Source organism: Cynocephalus volans, chromosome 5 (genome assembly GCF_027409185.1).
Source record: "Cynocephalus volans isolate mCynVol1 chromosome 5, mCynVol1.pri, whole genome shotgun sequence".
Lineage (NCBI taxonomy): Eukaryota > Metazoa > Chordata > Mammalia > Dermoptera > Cynocephalidae > Cynocephalus > Cynocephalus volans.
In genome coordinates, this window is record NC_084464.1 from 38,857,528 (window position 1) to 38,874,302 (window position 16,775).

General features: G+C 39.4%; 1 protein-coding gene and 2 non-coding genes across 3 annotated transcripts in view; 2 read left to right on the forward strand and 1 right to left on the reverse strand.

The window, feature by feature from the left end:
• The window catches only part of LOC134377918 (histone H4), a 734,914-nt gene that overhangs the window by 16,864 nt on the left and 701,275 nt on the right, over positions 1-16,775 (forward strand). The window lies entirely within an intron of this gene.
• On the forward strand, positions 4,971-5,044 carry TRNAT-AGU (transfer RNA threonine (anticodon AGU)). The gene has a single exon. It is a non-coding gene; the product is annotated as a tRNA-Thr (tRNA).
• On the reverse strand, positions 12,735-12,808 carry TRNAI-AAU (transfer RNA isoleucine (anticodon AAU)). The gene has a single exon. It is a non-coding gene; the product is annotated as a tRNA-Ile (tRNA).

The window sequence follows — 16,775 nt, forward strand, 5'->3', positions numbered from 1 at the left end:
AAGGAAAGGCTAAAAAAAAGTGATCAAGGAACAGAGAAAATAAGGAAATGTGACCTTGACTGGGAGGACTGTGTTGTGTGGGGAGGGGAGATCAGGAAAAGCTTTCCTGATGAATTGAAGCTGAAGCATGAATCAAATTTAACCAGGTAAAGAGAAGAAGGGAAATCATTCCGTATCAAAGAGAAAGTGCGCCCACGCCCTTGACTCTAGAAGGCAAGTTTGTAGAACAGCAAGCGAGGGAAGAGGGGGATCCCACAGAGCTTTGGGGTCACACAGGAGCACTTTCTTTTATCCTCTTTCTGGCAACCTAGGGAGACAAGGAGAAAAGAGTTTCACTGCGAGGACTGAGCCAGCCCCAAGACACCGAGTATTCTCTGCCAGCTTAGTGTGGGCGGGCTGAGTCACTGCGCGCGCTGCTGGCACAGCCACGCAGCTTCCAGGTCCAGAGACTCAATTCTGGCACCTGTTGTGTTGCCAGACTGCGTGCCTAACACCCCGAGACTTAACCGGTTTAGCCAAGGATGGGACCCAGGAAGGTCCACTTCGATGCAGCGCCCTCTCCATTATGTTGCCAAGGGACCGAGGACCACACTTTTAAAGACTGGGCAAGAGACATGCGTGAATTGGGGGTGGAAGTGAGAGCAGCGAGTTCGCAGGTCTTTACTAATCCCAGAAAGGAGCCCCCAGGTTTGGAAAATTCCATATAATGAAACTTAATATTTATCCCCTTTAGTTTGTTTGCCATAAGCAAAATATTGGGGGCAGAGGTGGATAAGGGTGTATTAATTCTACGGAAGACAAACATCGTTCTTTAGACGACAGAAAATAGATGCTCCTGAGAATAAGCAAAGAAACAACGCAGGTCATTCCCTGTTGGTGTCCCGAGATCGTGCAGTGGCCAGTACTCTGCGCTGGGGCCGCAACAACCTCGGCCGAGTCACGGCAGTGACCTGAGGTCATCCGCGTTTATCTCCCTTTTTCCAACATGTTGCAGTGAAGAATGTCTCATGAAAACCTGTACAAAACTATACGGAATTGAATGGACTCATAATCTAATCTGAACACGAGAAAAGTAAGCATTCATCCTCTTTCCCCAATCAGGCTGCCCAACGAAGTGGGCCTGCGGCCTTTGTTCTTTTCTCTCTCTCTCCAGTGCTGCTTTTCCCATCCCTACCCAAACCCAGCAATTCTGTTGGCATTGGCTGGACATACTGGTGACGAAACTGAGGTAATAAAAAAAAAAGATCGAAAACTTTGCTTTTAAATATAGTAGATATGAGGAAATGACTTTTCAAAAGCAGATTCAGGTTTATTGTGGCGATCTTTTTTAAAGCACAAAGGGTGGGTTATTAATCACGCATTTCTAAGTATTCTGGCTGGGCCAGTGCTGAAAAACTAAACTTTGATAATCTGGAGAAAATTGAAGAAATTTGGGGGGGAAAAATCATAGGGCCCGGAAGAATAGCCCCTATCTCTAGCCCCTTCAGTTTCTAGAGTGAGTTAGATAAGGGACAAGTGGATTGGGTGATGTGAGAATGGAGGAGAGTTGATGTGAGACGCGGAGGTGACTGAAAAGGAGTAGCCGGTGCTACCTGTGAATATGGCGAGATGACTAGAGGCAAACAGATCCCCAGAGGAGCTTCCATGAGCCAAATTCTCCTGTAGCAGAGAACTCTGAGAATACAAGGGATACCTCATCTCTCCTGGGCTTTGTGGATTATTAGTGCTCAAAAAATACCATCCTTTGCCTTCTTATATTTTTACCAGCTTATTAGAAGCTTCAGCATGAAGATATCTTTTTCTTTCTTTCTTTTTTTTTTTTCAGCTGACCATTACAGGTACATCACAGGGACCTGAACCTTTGACCTTGATGTTATAACATCATGCTCAAACCAACTGAGCTAACGAATCAGCCCACTTCTTTTCCTTCTGTTCTTGAACCTTCCCTTCTTGGGGCTAATTTTAGCCCCCATTTCTCCAACTGTCCACTTGACATGGACTCTGAAACTCCCACCAGCAAAGCTTCAGAGATATTGTAACTGAGCTGAACTGTCTTATACTTCAGGATGTCTTCCCTCCAGAAGCCCAGGTTCAAGGCTGCTCCCCAGTAATTTAACAGCTTTCACAACAATAATCCATGTTCACTTGTATCACACTCTACCTCAATTTTCTCTTTTGTATTTCTTTTCTTTACTCAGTTTTACATGGGTGAGGATGGAGACCAAGAATGTATTGACCCAAAAGGACCATCTCTTGTCAATTATTTTGCCACAAGTCAATGATGACACTCAGGTGTATGACACAAACAAATAGCTTGATCTTGCAATTTTCTAGAACACATTTTTCCAGGTCTTACTGGCCCAAGTAGCAGAAATCTATGGACTCTGGCTCAGAAGCTACCTCTTAGTGACAAGGCTAGGATCCTAAATCTGGCACAGAATCAACTTGTAGTGCCAGGTGAGTAATAAGGATAAAGAAGATCCATGCTCTGTGATTTGCTGGAAAAGTAGAGAGCTTGCTTGGCAGGCACTATTTGGTGCGTGGTTCTTGGCACAAAGCATGTGATTATATTAGATGGGTCAGGTTCTCTGGTTCACAGTAATGTTTTGTAGCTTTGAGTGAGCATCACTAGAAATCTGGTATAAACTGAGCAGGTGTCCTTTTATAAACACACTAATATTGGTCTGGGAGCATCTTACCCAACCTGCTGACGACATTTGCAGGAAAAAAAGTGCCTAACTCTGTGGCACTCGTGTATTGAACTGGTTTCTTAACTTCTCTGTGCCTCATCATCTTCATCTTTTAATGGAGGTTAATGAGAGCAACCTCTACAATTGTTCTAAAGACTTAAGGGTATATACGCATGATGGCACTAGCTCAGTGCGGTACAAACCAAAGACATGATAAAATAAGCTATCACTGTTATTGTTGAATAAATAAATAGCATTGCTGCTTAGATGGAGGAAGGTCCTTGTGCAGTAGTAGTATTACATACACTAGTACCAGACTCGGCATCTATTTAAATTGGCTAAGGTCCTTGGCTTTTGTAATGCTCAAAACCTTTAGAAAATGTAAATGCAAATTCAAAAGCAAACCTCCCAAAAAACAATGAAGAGATTAATCACTTTGTACCTATTAGATTCCAAAGTAGAAAGCGACATCAGTTAAGAGTTGACAGGGATGAAGGGACATGCAGTGCTGGTGAGAATGTAGACTGACTGAAAAATAAACTGGGATTAATTAGCCATTCTGCTCTTACACATACATCCCAATGAAATCACCCCCACAGGTATATAAAATATGAGCGTAGATGAGGCAGCAGTGTTATTTGGAGTTATGGGACAGAGGAGTCAAACGTTGAGTTCATCACTAGGACAGCAGGTAGGACATGGTGAATGCCCACAAGGGGATTTTATTCAGCTGTTAGAAGCAGTTAGGTAGATGTACATAGGGAACTTTGATGGTTCTTAAAGTCATAATGTTTCTAAAAAGACATAGGAACATATCTTACACCATTTATGCAAATTTATAATATATGTGCACAAAACTAAAACGTCAACTTTGCAAAAATACATATGATCAAAATGATACACAATAAACAAATTAGAAAAGTTGCTTATGCAAGGAGAAGAATGGCAGCAAGACATGGGGACAAAAAGGAATGAATCTTGAAGCGTTATAAGAAAGGACAAGCAGATTAGGTACAGGCTAGACTGGGAGGGAAGAGCTGGGGGATGAGCAGAGGAAAGCAGGCCCATAGAGAATCTGTCACAAGAACTCCTAAGTGATTCTTCTCATCTCTTCAGGGTCTTGTGTTTTTGGGGTGCTCAGTGATTGCAAATACCCTAGTCCTTCCCCATAAAGCACAAGGCGGTTATTTAAATATTTCAGAACGTTGGTCTCATCTGCTCTTCCCCCACACTAAAGTGTATTCAGCTAAACATGCCACAACCTCTTCTACATTTATCAAATGAACATGGGACCTGAGATAAGAGATCCTATGACTCTACTAAGATGCCCCCTCTGCCATGCCCAAGTTAGAGATTCCCATAGCACCCTGTGAGGATCACATTGCACCCTAATTGTCCTTAACTTCTCTGCATCCTCCACTCAGTGTTACAATCTATGAGGATGACAATCAGGTCTGTTTTAACCCAGAGGGCCAATGAGCAGAGAAACACTGTGACGGAGCAAAGATATTCCATCCTGCAGAAATCCAGGCTTAAGCAGCAGATCTACCGTTGAGGCCAAAGCTGTCTGAGAGAGAGGGTCTCATGGTTCCTGGTTTGGGCAAACTAGAAGTGGGGCAACTGCAGATCTCTGCATTATTGAGTCTTCATCTGGGCTTGCCTTCTTCTGCCAGTTTAGATAACAGAGAAGGAAAGATGATGGCTTTTCTTAATTGTAATGAATTAGCTCAGATGGTAGTGCCAGGGGCTCTGTAACCCGGTGATAGAGAGATCGGTTCTTATATCCCTCAGTTTTTTGTTTGTCGTTGGGTTTTTTTGTTTGTTTGTGGGGTTGTTTTTGGAAAATTTTCAAAACCTGCTTTTTTATCTACTATAGAATACAAATTCCATAATGGAAAATTTTTCTGCTGTTTTGTTCATTTCTATCTCCAATACCTAGAAAAATACCTGAAACACTGTAGTGACTTTTGTGGACAAAATGAATTAACAGAAAAATAAATTTAAAATATGTTGCAATATCCAATATTTCCTCTAGGGGGAGATAGTCACCATGAAATAGGAATTTCACTCATTTCAATTTGAAATCAATTTTAAAACCTTGCATTAAAGAAAGTATTTTTAGATGTTGGAATATCTGCTTTAATACAAGTTCAGACGCACAAATGTGTTTTGGTTTCTGTTTGTTTGTTTGCTTTCATAATATCAAATGAACTTCTGGCAAATTGCTACATTTCACATAAAATTTATAAATACGATCTAACTGAATACAGATTTAAAGGAGGCCTTGTGGCTTAGCTGGTCAAAGCGCCTGTCTAGTAAACAGGAGATCCTGGGTTCGAATCCCAGCGGGGCCTTGTGCGTTTGATTTTTCTATTTTGAATAGTTTGTTGCCACTAAATATGTTGAAAATGGTTTCAGGAATTTACAGATGATGATGTCTGCATGGAGTTGTTATTCCAATTACAGAGAGTCTTGAATCACAATGTGAGTGTCAGGATGAAGGGAAAAATGAATAAGGGTTTCTGTAGTTGGTAGAAAGCAATGGGTTTTCTGATGACTGGTAAGATTGGGATATATGAGCTGTGCAAAAACTATCTTGCAGTATGTGATAGAAAAATAACACTTCAAATTCTTAGAAATTCAATCTCCAGTCTCTTAATCTGTGATAGCCAACACTTTTAGCTAAATGATGGATATTGATTACCAGTGCCAGCCAATGAATTAAATATGCCATGACATTTGGCTTAGAGTCAGATTCATTTTTATTTTTCAGAAGAAAAAAGAGCACTGGTGAAATGTAGACTCTCCCCATTTTGGTTTGCACAACCATAAGAATAGTCATATTTGTGAATCATTAGAACCTACTGAGTGTGAGGGGAGAAAATGGAGCTCAATAACGTGTTAAGGAAATAAATCACAAATGGATTATTACTTTCTTGAATCTTACGTGACATTGTAGTTCATAAATTCAAGTGTACTTTGTGCAGCACTGGCCTACATATTTAGCTTCTCGGTTTTATCTAAAAAGATTTCAAAGATTGTGATTGGAGTTCCACCAGAGTCATTGTCTTTTCACTTTAGTAAAAGTCGTCCCGCACTATGCCTGAAATCTAGTTTACACCTCACATTAAACCTAATTTCCTTCCTTGTTTTATTCATAGCAGTTCTCCCTCATCTACTTCCAAAGGAATGTGAGCAAAAAGGATAATCACAAAATTCACATAACTCTAATACTTCAGTGTTTTCTCCTTGCAAAAGAAATCCAGTGAATGCCGAAAATATCTTTAGGCATGTATTATTCCTGCCCTGTGCTTACCAAAAATTGTCAGAGAGGGACAAATATGTTCTCAGGTCATGTCAGTTAGTGACCCCAAACAATTCCTGTCTGAAATATTAAGCGGAACGCACAAATGAAGAGCCAAACTCCTACTACCTACCAGCTGTCAGTTACGCCACACTCAGCCCATACATTGAAGGAAGGCTTCCTGCTTCCTCTGTTATTAACATAACCCCAGACTGCCTCACAGCCTGGATGAAGGATGAGGAAGTGGAATCCTCTCCCCTCCCCAACGATATATTTAGGAAGAAGGGAAAAGTGAATTTTAAATAAATGACAGAAGATGGGGCTGGCCCGTGGCTCACTCAGGAGAGTGTGGTGCTGATAACACCAAGGCCACGGGTTCGGATCCCTATATAGGGACGGCCGGTTAGCTCAATGGGTGAGTGTGGTGCTGACAACACCAAGTCAAGGGTTAAGATCCCCTTACTGGTCATCTTTTTGAAAATAATAAAAATAATAAAAATAAATAAAAAAATTTTAAAATGACAGAAGATGAGACAGAATATGTGGTGAAAACATCATTTAAAGTTTTTCAAGATAAGAGATTCAGTAAACATTTTTTATTCTTAGATCATGATTAAAACAAATTCAAGAAAGCAAGACAGATAAACTAAACTAAAACAAACAAAAAGGTTTCAAGCAAAAGGAAAAACATTTGAAAAATAGAATATCTGACACTTTACTGGCAGTTGCCTTGGTTTAAAGAGACAAAATTGTAAGTCAAATCTTAAAATATGATTTTTTTAATGACTCTGGAACCAGTAGAACATTCTTCAAACAGAGCATTTCATTTCAAGAGCCTTCTACTCCTTGCTCTAATTCTCCAATAAGCCCATCAATTCACTTGTCAGAAGACTGGTTGCAGTGGATTGAATTATGTCCCCCCAAAACTACCTGAAGCTTGAATTGTGTCCCCCAGGTTTTATGTATTAGAAACTTAGTCCCCACTGTGACTGTTAAGAGGGTGGAAAATCCTATTATGGTAATTGAAAGGTGGAGCCTTAAAGAGGTGATTGGATTGTAGGACCACGTGGTAGTGAATGGATTAAAATGGTGGTCAGGGGCATGGTTCTGAGGGCTTTAAAAGGAGAGAAGAGTCTACCTTTTAATGTCTCTCTGCTCTTTCTGCTTCCACCATCTAGCAATGTGAGACCCCTGGGTCACTGTGGCCACCACCAGATGGACTTTGGACTTCCCAGCCTCAGAAACTGTAAGCAATAAATTTCATTTTCTTTATAAATTACCCAGTTCCAAGTGTTTTGTTATAAGCAACAAAAACGGACTAATACACTGATATTTAAAAAATCCTTTGAATTGGAATGCTGCTATTGAAAAACAGTATAAGCAATTGGTTAAACTACTTCTTGAGGATTCAAGTATCTAAAAATCCAAACTTGGAATGCTAGTTCCATTAGCGAACAATCCCAATGCAACTTTTAAAATCACTTTTTAATTCATTTGACGATAACAATGATGAACACATTGCATATTAATAACATCTTAGCAATAATACAAAATTAGTTCTGACCTTGTGGACTCCTGAGATCAATGCTAAAGTAGTGTCAGATTGTTCTGTAACGTAAAAGCATAATGAAGGTCAAAATTTGGAAATGAATTTTATTTGCCTTGGTTTATTAGACCTGAGTTTGAAAAGCTAGAAAATGTGTTAAAATCTAGAAAAATTTGCTCAATTTTAATGAACTTGTTTTCATGCTTTACTATTTACTGCCTTTACCCACAATATGAAAGATGTTTGTTTTTGCCTATGTAATCTGCTTAGATAGCAAAATTCTGTGTTTTAGCAGAATAACCTTCTAGAGTTTATGCTGACTTTATTATGTCCTCAATTCTTTAAGAAAACAAAAGTTTCTCACTTAGGAATAAGCTAAAGTTCTTCACAATCATGTTACCTTCTATGTTTATTTTTAACTTTTATCATTATTAGGCCTTACAGTCACCGTAGCATAAGCACAGCCATGTTCACTGCTTCTTCACCCTGCCCCCTACCCGCTCCCTTTCTCTTAAGCAAAGTGCTTTCTGAGAAAAACTGGATTCTGTACAGAACAGAATCTTGTGAAAAACGGGGAAAACGCAGAGCAGCTACAAAGTGCTGAATGCTCGAAATAGCTACCAAACAAACCCCTTTCCCTAATTCAAACCCTATAAAACCTCTATTAGTCTGTTGCTGGGCAGGAACTGATCTTTCAGTCTCCCCTCCAGGTTTGCTAGAAATAAACTCCCTCAGGGTAAGCGTTTGAGTCCTTTAATCCTTTGTCTCGCCAACCTAAGAATCATCACTTTGAAACAAGTAGCCAAATATTTTCTCAAGCATCCATGATCCAATTTCTATCTTAAGTGTTCCAATGTCCTAACTTTTAATTTTTGCCTTCCTGAACTCCAATACTAAATGTAAAATAAAACTTTCAGAATATCTTTTGCACCTAAAACTGTCCTTGAGATTTCCGAGAAGGCCTCCAGGTAATTGTAAAGATTTGTTCTTTCATCTAGTAAAGAAGAAGGTACTAGAAAGAATTGAGTTAATTTGATATGTTACTATCAATGAGTTGCATAGGAAGAGTTGTCAAATCAGAAGAAATGCCAGAAGGAGCAAGAGAAGAGAGAGAAAGAGGAGGAGAGGGAGGAGGAGGAAGAAAAGGAGGGGAGAATATGCTTAGTCTTCCCTAGGTTAAATTTGCATGGAAAAATGTCATTAATATAAGTATTTCAGAAATTATATACCGGATGGGAATTTCTTAGAGATTTTTCAATGCTCTCACTTTTCATGACATCCTTCTATTTATCTGAGTCTTAGTGTTGCTTTGCCTGACATTAGACAACAGCAGTAGGGTATAATTGATAATAATTTTAGTTATTTTTAAAAAAATGCTAACTCATTCACAATTTTACTTCCTTAATTTGATCTAGCATCTTTTAAGCCAGTGGTTTACGACTGGAGATCTATATCGCTTAAAAAATGGAGTTTTACTAATACACATATGTGTAGAAACTTCTCCAGACTTATTAAATCTCTCTACTTGATGTTATTGAGATATTCTTGATATATGCTTACCATATGGTTTACATATTCATGGCATATAATGTCTCAGGATTATTTTATGTCAAGATTTTTTTTCTCTGTAAAGATTATGTTCATCCACTTTCATAAATTAAATTTAGTGTGCTCTATCTTCTTTGAAAATATGGTTAATATCATGTTTATAACTATTTTGTCTCAAACTTATTTTGGATTGGATTTAATGTCTTTTTTTGCATGCCACAGAAAACCCAGAATTCCTTATTAGTGTCATTATTTTCATGAACTCTCATCAGATCTTTCATTTTTGAAAATTATAAACAATAAATTAACTACGATCATTAAAAAAATTTTTTTAAAATCTACATATAGTTATTTTGTTTTACTTTGATGCTTCCTTGAAAGGCTTTGCAATCAGCTACAGACCAGGGTGCTTCGTTTTCAACAAAAAAAGACTATATCAATGCCTCATGGAAAAAGACTATGCCAAGTACTTTGGGGTTTAGGCTTCTTTCTGATTGCATCATTTAACCAACTTTAAGACCATACCATTCTAGTAAGTCAGAATTTCCAGAACGCTAATGAAGAAGCATATAGATTAATGAGACTGTGCTGGGAAATAAAACAATCTTGCCAACAAAAAAAAACCCCTTCCATATCTATGCAAGAAATAGAGACCACACTTTATTAAGTACTAACAAATTTACACATATATAAGGGAGCACTAAAATGATGACAAAATTAGAACAAAAGCTCACTTATTTATGCAGCAAAGCTGAAGAAACAACAATAACTTCTCTTAACTCTTTAAGAAGCAAAGAGGTGCAACTCATGACAATCTTCCATACATCTAGATCCCTGAAATAATTCTAGAGGTACTTTTTTTCCCTTTTCTTTTTCTTTTTTTTTTTTTGGTTCTCCACAAAGAACACTGACAGAGGTACAGTTTACATATCTAAAGTTTATTTGGTCTGTAACTTTTGAAGTAGCACTACATTGCAAAAACCAAAGACTGGGTTTAATCCCTAACAATATTTATCTCTATTCTGAAGATTAGAATAAAGATTTAGGGAAATACTCTATGAAAAGGGTGGGGGGCAAGGATGTACACATTGCTCTGTATAATGGAGAAAATCCATTTTCATTTACCCTTGCAATTGCAAAGTCAAGATTTAGTGGAACAAGAATTAATTACATAGGACTGCATGAATTTATGAGGGATGGTTGTAGTTTTCATTTGGAATATTGTTGATGTTGTTTTAATGTTCTGTTTTCTGGATATATAAAGAAACCCTTTCGCTTTCCTCTTAAGTTGTCTATGTTATAAGCCATCTACTCATAACAAGTTAGTAGACTTTGCTTTTTGTAAACTGAAATGAAACGTTTGTAAATGTCTTACTGACCCCTCCAGAATTGGGAAATTCTTACTGAGTATTCTTATTTTCATGGCAATATTGGTATTTGCGTAGGTTCAATAAGAACCTGCCCTCCTTTTCACTAGGACATAATTGGAAACACTGTTTATACAGCCAAGGCTTTGTCTCAAATATCATTTTGAAAATGATGCTCATTTGATCAGATATGATCAGACATTTTTAACGTTGACTTTATAGAGACTTACAAACCAATTATGAGAAAACTGTCCTGATACCTGGTCTACAGTGTTCCTAACCTTACAGGTAAGTTTGGAAGGACACTTCCTGGCAGGCCCAGGAATATTTGGGGGACCTTGAGAAGACAGGTATTCACTCAAATTTATAGGTACTGCAGGTAAAATCTGGTGGTGAGTTTTTGGCTTCTGAACATGTAAATAAGAAGAACAGCAAATAATGAGTCTTTTAAAAGTCCAATCTGAGACTCCTTCCAGCCAAGCAAATTTGACAGCCTATGTGCTTCACACATGTAAATAATCAGGCCAGATCTTATGATATCGTTCTTATTTTATGATCAAGAATATTCTTTCTCTTTTAAAAAAATTTATTTTACTTTTGGCAGCTGGCCAGTACGGGGATCTACATCCTTGACCTCGGTGTTATAGTACTGTACTCTAACCAACTGAGCTAACTGGCCAGCCCAAGAATGTTCTTTTGAGATTATTTTTTGATGAAAAGGAGGGAAGTCCTTAAGAAAATAAAGGTGCTTCGATGGAAAACTATTCATTGTCTACATATACCACATCCTTCCAGGTTGTCAGATTTTAGCCTTTTATTGTCTTTGAGCTATATTACAATTCTTTGTAAATTGATAGGCATGCATATTATGTCTTGTCCAGTAGAGTTTCAAATAACTTCCCTCCCCCAGTGCAGTTTTGCCTCCATATCCAATTCAGTTCCTTTACTGCATTATAAATTTGTGCTTTTTCACTGTCTGTTTCTTTCTTTGAACAAATAAAATAATATCTTTAATCTGTGTTCATTTTTTTATTAAGGTAAAATTCACATAACATAAAATTGACGATTTTAAAGTGTGCAGTTCAGTGACATTTAATATGCTTACAATGTTGTGCAACCACTTCTATCTAGCTCCGAAACATTTTCCTCAACCCAAAAGAAAACCTTCATTAAGCAGTCATCTCTCCCCCTTATTCTTTTTCCTAGTTCCAAGCAATCACTAATCTAGTTTCTATGTCTATAGATTTACCTATCCTGGATATTTCATTAAATGGAATCATAACCTATCTGACCTTTGTGTCTGACTTCTTTCACTTAGCATAATAATGTCTAAGGTTCATCTGTATTGTATGTAGCATGTATCAGTATTTTATACTTTTTTTACTAAATAATATTCCACTGTATGAGTGTACCAAATTTTGTTTATCCATTTATCAACTGATGGACATTTATGTTGTTTCCACTTTTTGGCTATTGTGAATAGTACTGCTGTGAACATCCATATACAAGTATTTGTTTGAATACCTGCTTTTAATTCTTTTGGTTATATACCTAGGAGTGGAATTGTGCGGTCATTTGGTAATTCTATGTTTATTTCTCACCCCGCATTTTCATTGCAAATTTCAAACACATTTCACATTCACATTTCAAACCCAAGGCTTTCATGATACATGTTCAAAAAATTTTTTAAGCCAATTGGAAATGGTTTGATAAGGGCAGCATTAAGGACAATGTCCAAATATAACCCAAAGGCCAACCATTGATCCATTTTACCGAGGAACATTCGTGGTGGCAGGTCTGGAGATTGACGGAAAGCAACACCGCGAGCCAGGAATATTCCCACATAGAGAAAAAGAAAATCAGCTCCTTCAGCTGCTACAAGGACCGAACCGGTGACCTCAACAATCCACATACAACCATCTAACCAAGTGATCAAGTAACTAGGACAAAGAGTAACAAGCTCTCTTTCAAAAGTTTAAATGTGCCAAAACACTATTGTCTCAAAAAGTTTTTTTTTTTTTTTCAAAATAATGGAGGGAATTCTCTAATTCTTCCTATTTTCCATTTACCTAAACGTACCCGCCTCACCTAAATCAATTTCCAAAAAAACCTTTATCTAATTCCCATGTTATTTCTTTAAAAGAACAACAACAACAAAAAATACTTGCAAATCAAACGGCTCGTGCAAGTGCAATTACACTTACGTATGGATAGATATTGTCAGGCAGCAGATTACACACAAGAAGAGGTTGACAGAAATTGGAAAAGAGGCAGCGAAATGGCCCGTACGGGGATCGAACCCGCGACCTTGGCGTTATTAGCACCACGCTCTAACCAACTGAGCTAACCGGCCGCGCCGATGGGCGTGCCTTTTGTTATGTATTCTCAAGCACATCCAACTAATATCCGCCAGTATTCTCCAAAAAAAGTAAGAAATGCTATTCTTTTTTCCATTAAAGAAAAGAAAGGAAAAATCCCCGCTGCCGGCACAAAAGAACACTGCCTCTTCCAGGAACATTTAGTCTTTCTCGAACCGCCGATTCAGACCGGAGAAAACTCAGATCAACATCCCGGAGCGGGGTTTCCTTCCTCCTACCGGTGGAAGGCCCGGGACAAACCCAAAGCTGTTCCGAGCCTGAGACCGCGGCGGGCGGATCACGGAATCGACCAAGGAGCCATCTCAGGCTTGGAGGCCTCGGCTCCCGCGAGGGCTGCTGATTCCTCTCCGCTCCTGTTGACCACTCCGGGCCGGTCGGCTCTTCCCACAGGCCTCGGGACCTGGGAGCTTGCACCCTCTCGCCGCCTGACCCCTGGTGGTTCCGCTGTCACCACGACCCTGAATTCCAGGCTGCGCGTCCTGGGCCTACAGCTCCACAGGCAAGACAGACTTGGCACTGCAGTACCAGTCACTGGACACTTGGTGACGCTCGAGTGCGGGGCTGGGATCTGCGGGGCGAACGGACCAGGGGACGAACCCTCTTGGGAGCCTGTGACTCCTTCCGGTCCCGGGAAGAACCAAGACCCCCAAATTAATGACAAGGGAAGTTAAGACCTAGCTGAGTCCGGAGTCTGGGGCCGTTTTCTGGACAAGGAATAAACGCCGGTGTCTGGGAGAAACGGAGGAGCCAAGGCCGGGGACATGCGGCTCAGAGGAAGGAGGCGGTAAACATCTGCCCCTGCAACGTGCGCCGCTACCGGCCGCGGCCTGATCCACCTGCTGGCAGATGTCAATCCAGGGAGGGGCCCGTAGAGCCCCTGATTCGCTCTCTACTTGCTCTATTTGCTATTCTGGACCCTACTTACAGCCTTCCCATTTATCTGCTTCTTGTCTGCTCCTTTGTTTCACCTGAAGTTAATTAGCCAATTTTATAGAGTGCAAGTATATACATATATCTCAGACTTAAAGGACACTTTTTTCTTTTTCTTTTGAGGAGAATTTTATCTTCTGATGAGCCAGGTCAACTATTTGTTTGTTTGTTTGTTTGTTTGTTTATTTGTTTGTGACCGGTAAGGGGATCGCAACCCTCAGCACGGTGTGGTCCGCACCATGCTCAGCCAGTGAGCGCACCCACCGGCCATCCTTATATGGGGTCCGAACCGCAGCCTCGGCGCTACCAGGGCCGCACCCTCCCGAATGAGCCACGGGGCCTACCCTCATTTACTTATTTACGGATTATGTAATATGTAAATTTTGTTTTTAATTTTTAAAAAAGGTGTAAGGTCATCTTATCTTTAGCACATTGCTTTCACTTTGTATCTGCATCTGTCATATGAACTAGTAGTTGTCTTGATTTGCTTTGTCTTCTAGTAAAAATGGGAAAACCAAACAAAATTTTTTTCTTTTTACTACAGTACTTGATCTCTGTAGTCCCTTCTCTTCTCTTTGTGCTTTACTGTCCCTCCTCCAGCTTCCAAGCCCTGAGAGATTTATCTCTGCTTAACCACCAGGGTTAAGCAGAGATATGTGGTTGCTCACCTATGTGGGTTGCTGGACCAACATTCTCTTTGCTTTCCTGTCTTCCCCAGGCCTTTTTGCCTAAGAGATCTCTCCATACAGAAAGCCTCGGAGAGGTTTCTCTCTGTTCTCCGGTCTCGGATCTTGGCAGCTCAAATACATAGTGCCCTACATCGATTTCTCTTCGTTTTCCTGCCGTGCTCCCCAACTTCAGAAAGTTTTGCACTTGGGGAGTGCCTCAGTGGGTATTTCTTTCCACTTCCCAGACTTACCCCTAAGCCTCTTTTGGCATGCTCTCTCTTAGCTGAGACAACCTGCAATAGTTTTGGCTACTTGGAATTCTATGTTGGGGTCAAGTAGGCAAACCTTAAAAATCTCTTAAAGTTTCTGCAGGTTTCTCCTTATTTGGTCGTAAAGCGTTTTTCTCCTGTACCCTTCTGTCCATCTGCTAGGAATAAGGGCATCCAGAGGCCTCTTTTCTCCTATTAAGGGCTCTTTCTAGAGTTATTTATTTAGATTCCTTTAGATTCCCTGATGGGTTCAGAAAATCTCCTATTCTGTAGCTTATGGGCTGGCTTTAATTAGTAGGTTGAAAGGGACAGATTCTTGCAAGTTTCTATAACCTAAAAGAAATGAAACTCAGTGCTGTGTATTTTAAAAACATAATTCCAGATTTCTATGCCAAAACTGCTTTTGTCATTCCTTAAACTACTTCCTTTAAAATATATAACAGCCTAGCTCCTACATGAAAAAAAAAAAAAACCTAACAGTTTGAGGGTCTGTGTTATGCCAGGTGCTTTGCATGTTGTTTTAAGTAAATCTTACATCACACCTGATTGATTCGATGGATATTAAGAGATAGCCATTATTGTTCTTACATTGAAGTTATGCAAAGTAGGAAATAATGTCAATATGCACCATGAAAACATCAATAAATGAAATGGCTGACCACCCACAGGTGCATTGCTAGCCTTTACTTAGATTTCTAGGTGGAACTGCTGGGCACTTTAAAGGTGACAGAATTTCACATGGGGATTTGGATACATTTCAGAAAGTTGCCTCTAATATTGTCCACTGATTTGACAAATGTTTGTTGGACCCTGCCATATCCAGTCTAGTCTTCACCATGGACCAAAAAGTGGCCCCCAGACTACACATGGTCCCTCCCTCACCCTTCCAGCCCTTAAAATTGAGTAGCACCCATGACTTCTGATCAATACCTTAAATGTAGATGGTATTGTCCACCCAGGCAGTGTCTTCATTTTACCTTAAGAAGGATCTTTAGTTCTTTGAGTCATGCTGGTATATTTTTCTGTACAAATGATCGGGACAGATTAGCAACATTTTCCAGTGAAAGCTCTTATACTATGTTCCATAGAAAATTTCAGTATTTGGGCTTCATGGCACATCTGACTAAACAGAATATCCTGTGTTGGAATCCTCCCTTTCCTTCTGTAATTTGGAGAGTACTATCACCAGCAATTTTGAAGATAACTTGATAAAGCATATATTGTTTAGAAGTTAAATGATGGATAAAATTTTTGACCCTAACGTCAGCAAGGAAATTAGGATTCTAAGGTCATGAGATGACAGTGGGGTATTTTATAGAGAAGTGCTGATATGGAAGAACTGGTTTATGCCAAAGATTGCATGAAAAATCACTACCAGTGGGACATCAAATGAGTACCTTGAATTCTGTCTTGGAAACTAAAGAATGTAGAATTCTCAAATTCAGTAACCACCGATAAATTGTGGAGTGCTGTGGAGTCTGAATGCAGGCATCAGAACAAGCAGAATGGGAAGTAGAATTCAGTACTTGATCTTACTATTTATATATCATATGGAACAAGTAATAGGAGTTACCACCAGTCTTTGTACATAACCATTCTAGTTTTGTGTTATCTCCTTGTATTAGTCTGTTTTGTGGTGCTATAACAGAAATACCTGAGACTGGGTAATTTACAAAGAACAAAGGTTTATCTGGCTTACGATTCTGGGACAGCTGCATCTGGTGCGGGCCTCAGGCTGCTTCTCCTCATGGTGAAAAGCAGCAGGCAGCTGGCGGGTACAAGCAGATCACATGGTGAGAGGAAGCAAGAGCTTGGTAAGTCTTTTAAATTAAACCTTATATTTTGAGATAATTATAGATTCACATTCAGTTCTAAGAAATAATATGGAAAGATCCCATGAACCCCTTACCCAGTTTCCTCCAATGGTAACATCTTGCAAAACTATAGTATAATGTCATAACCAGGATATTGACCTTAAAACAGTCAAGGTACAGAACATTTCCATCACAGAAATCTCTCATGTTACCTTTTTATGACTATACTCACCTACCTCCCTTTCCAATTACCTCCCTAAT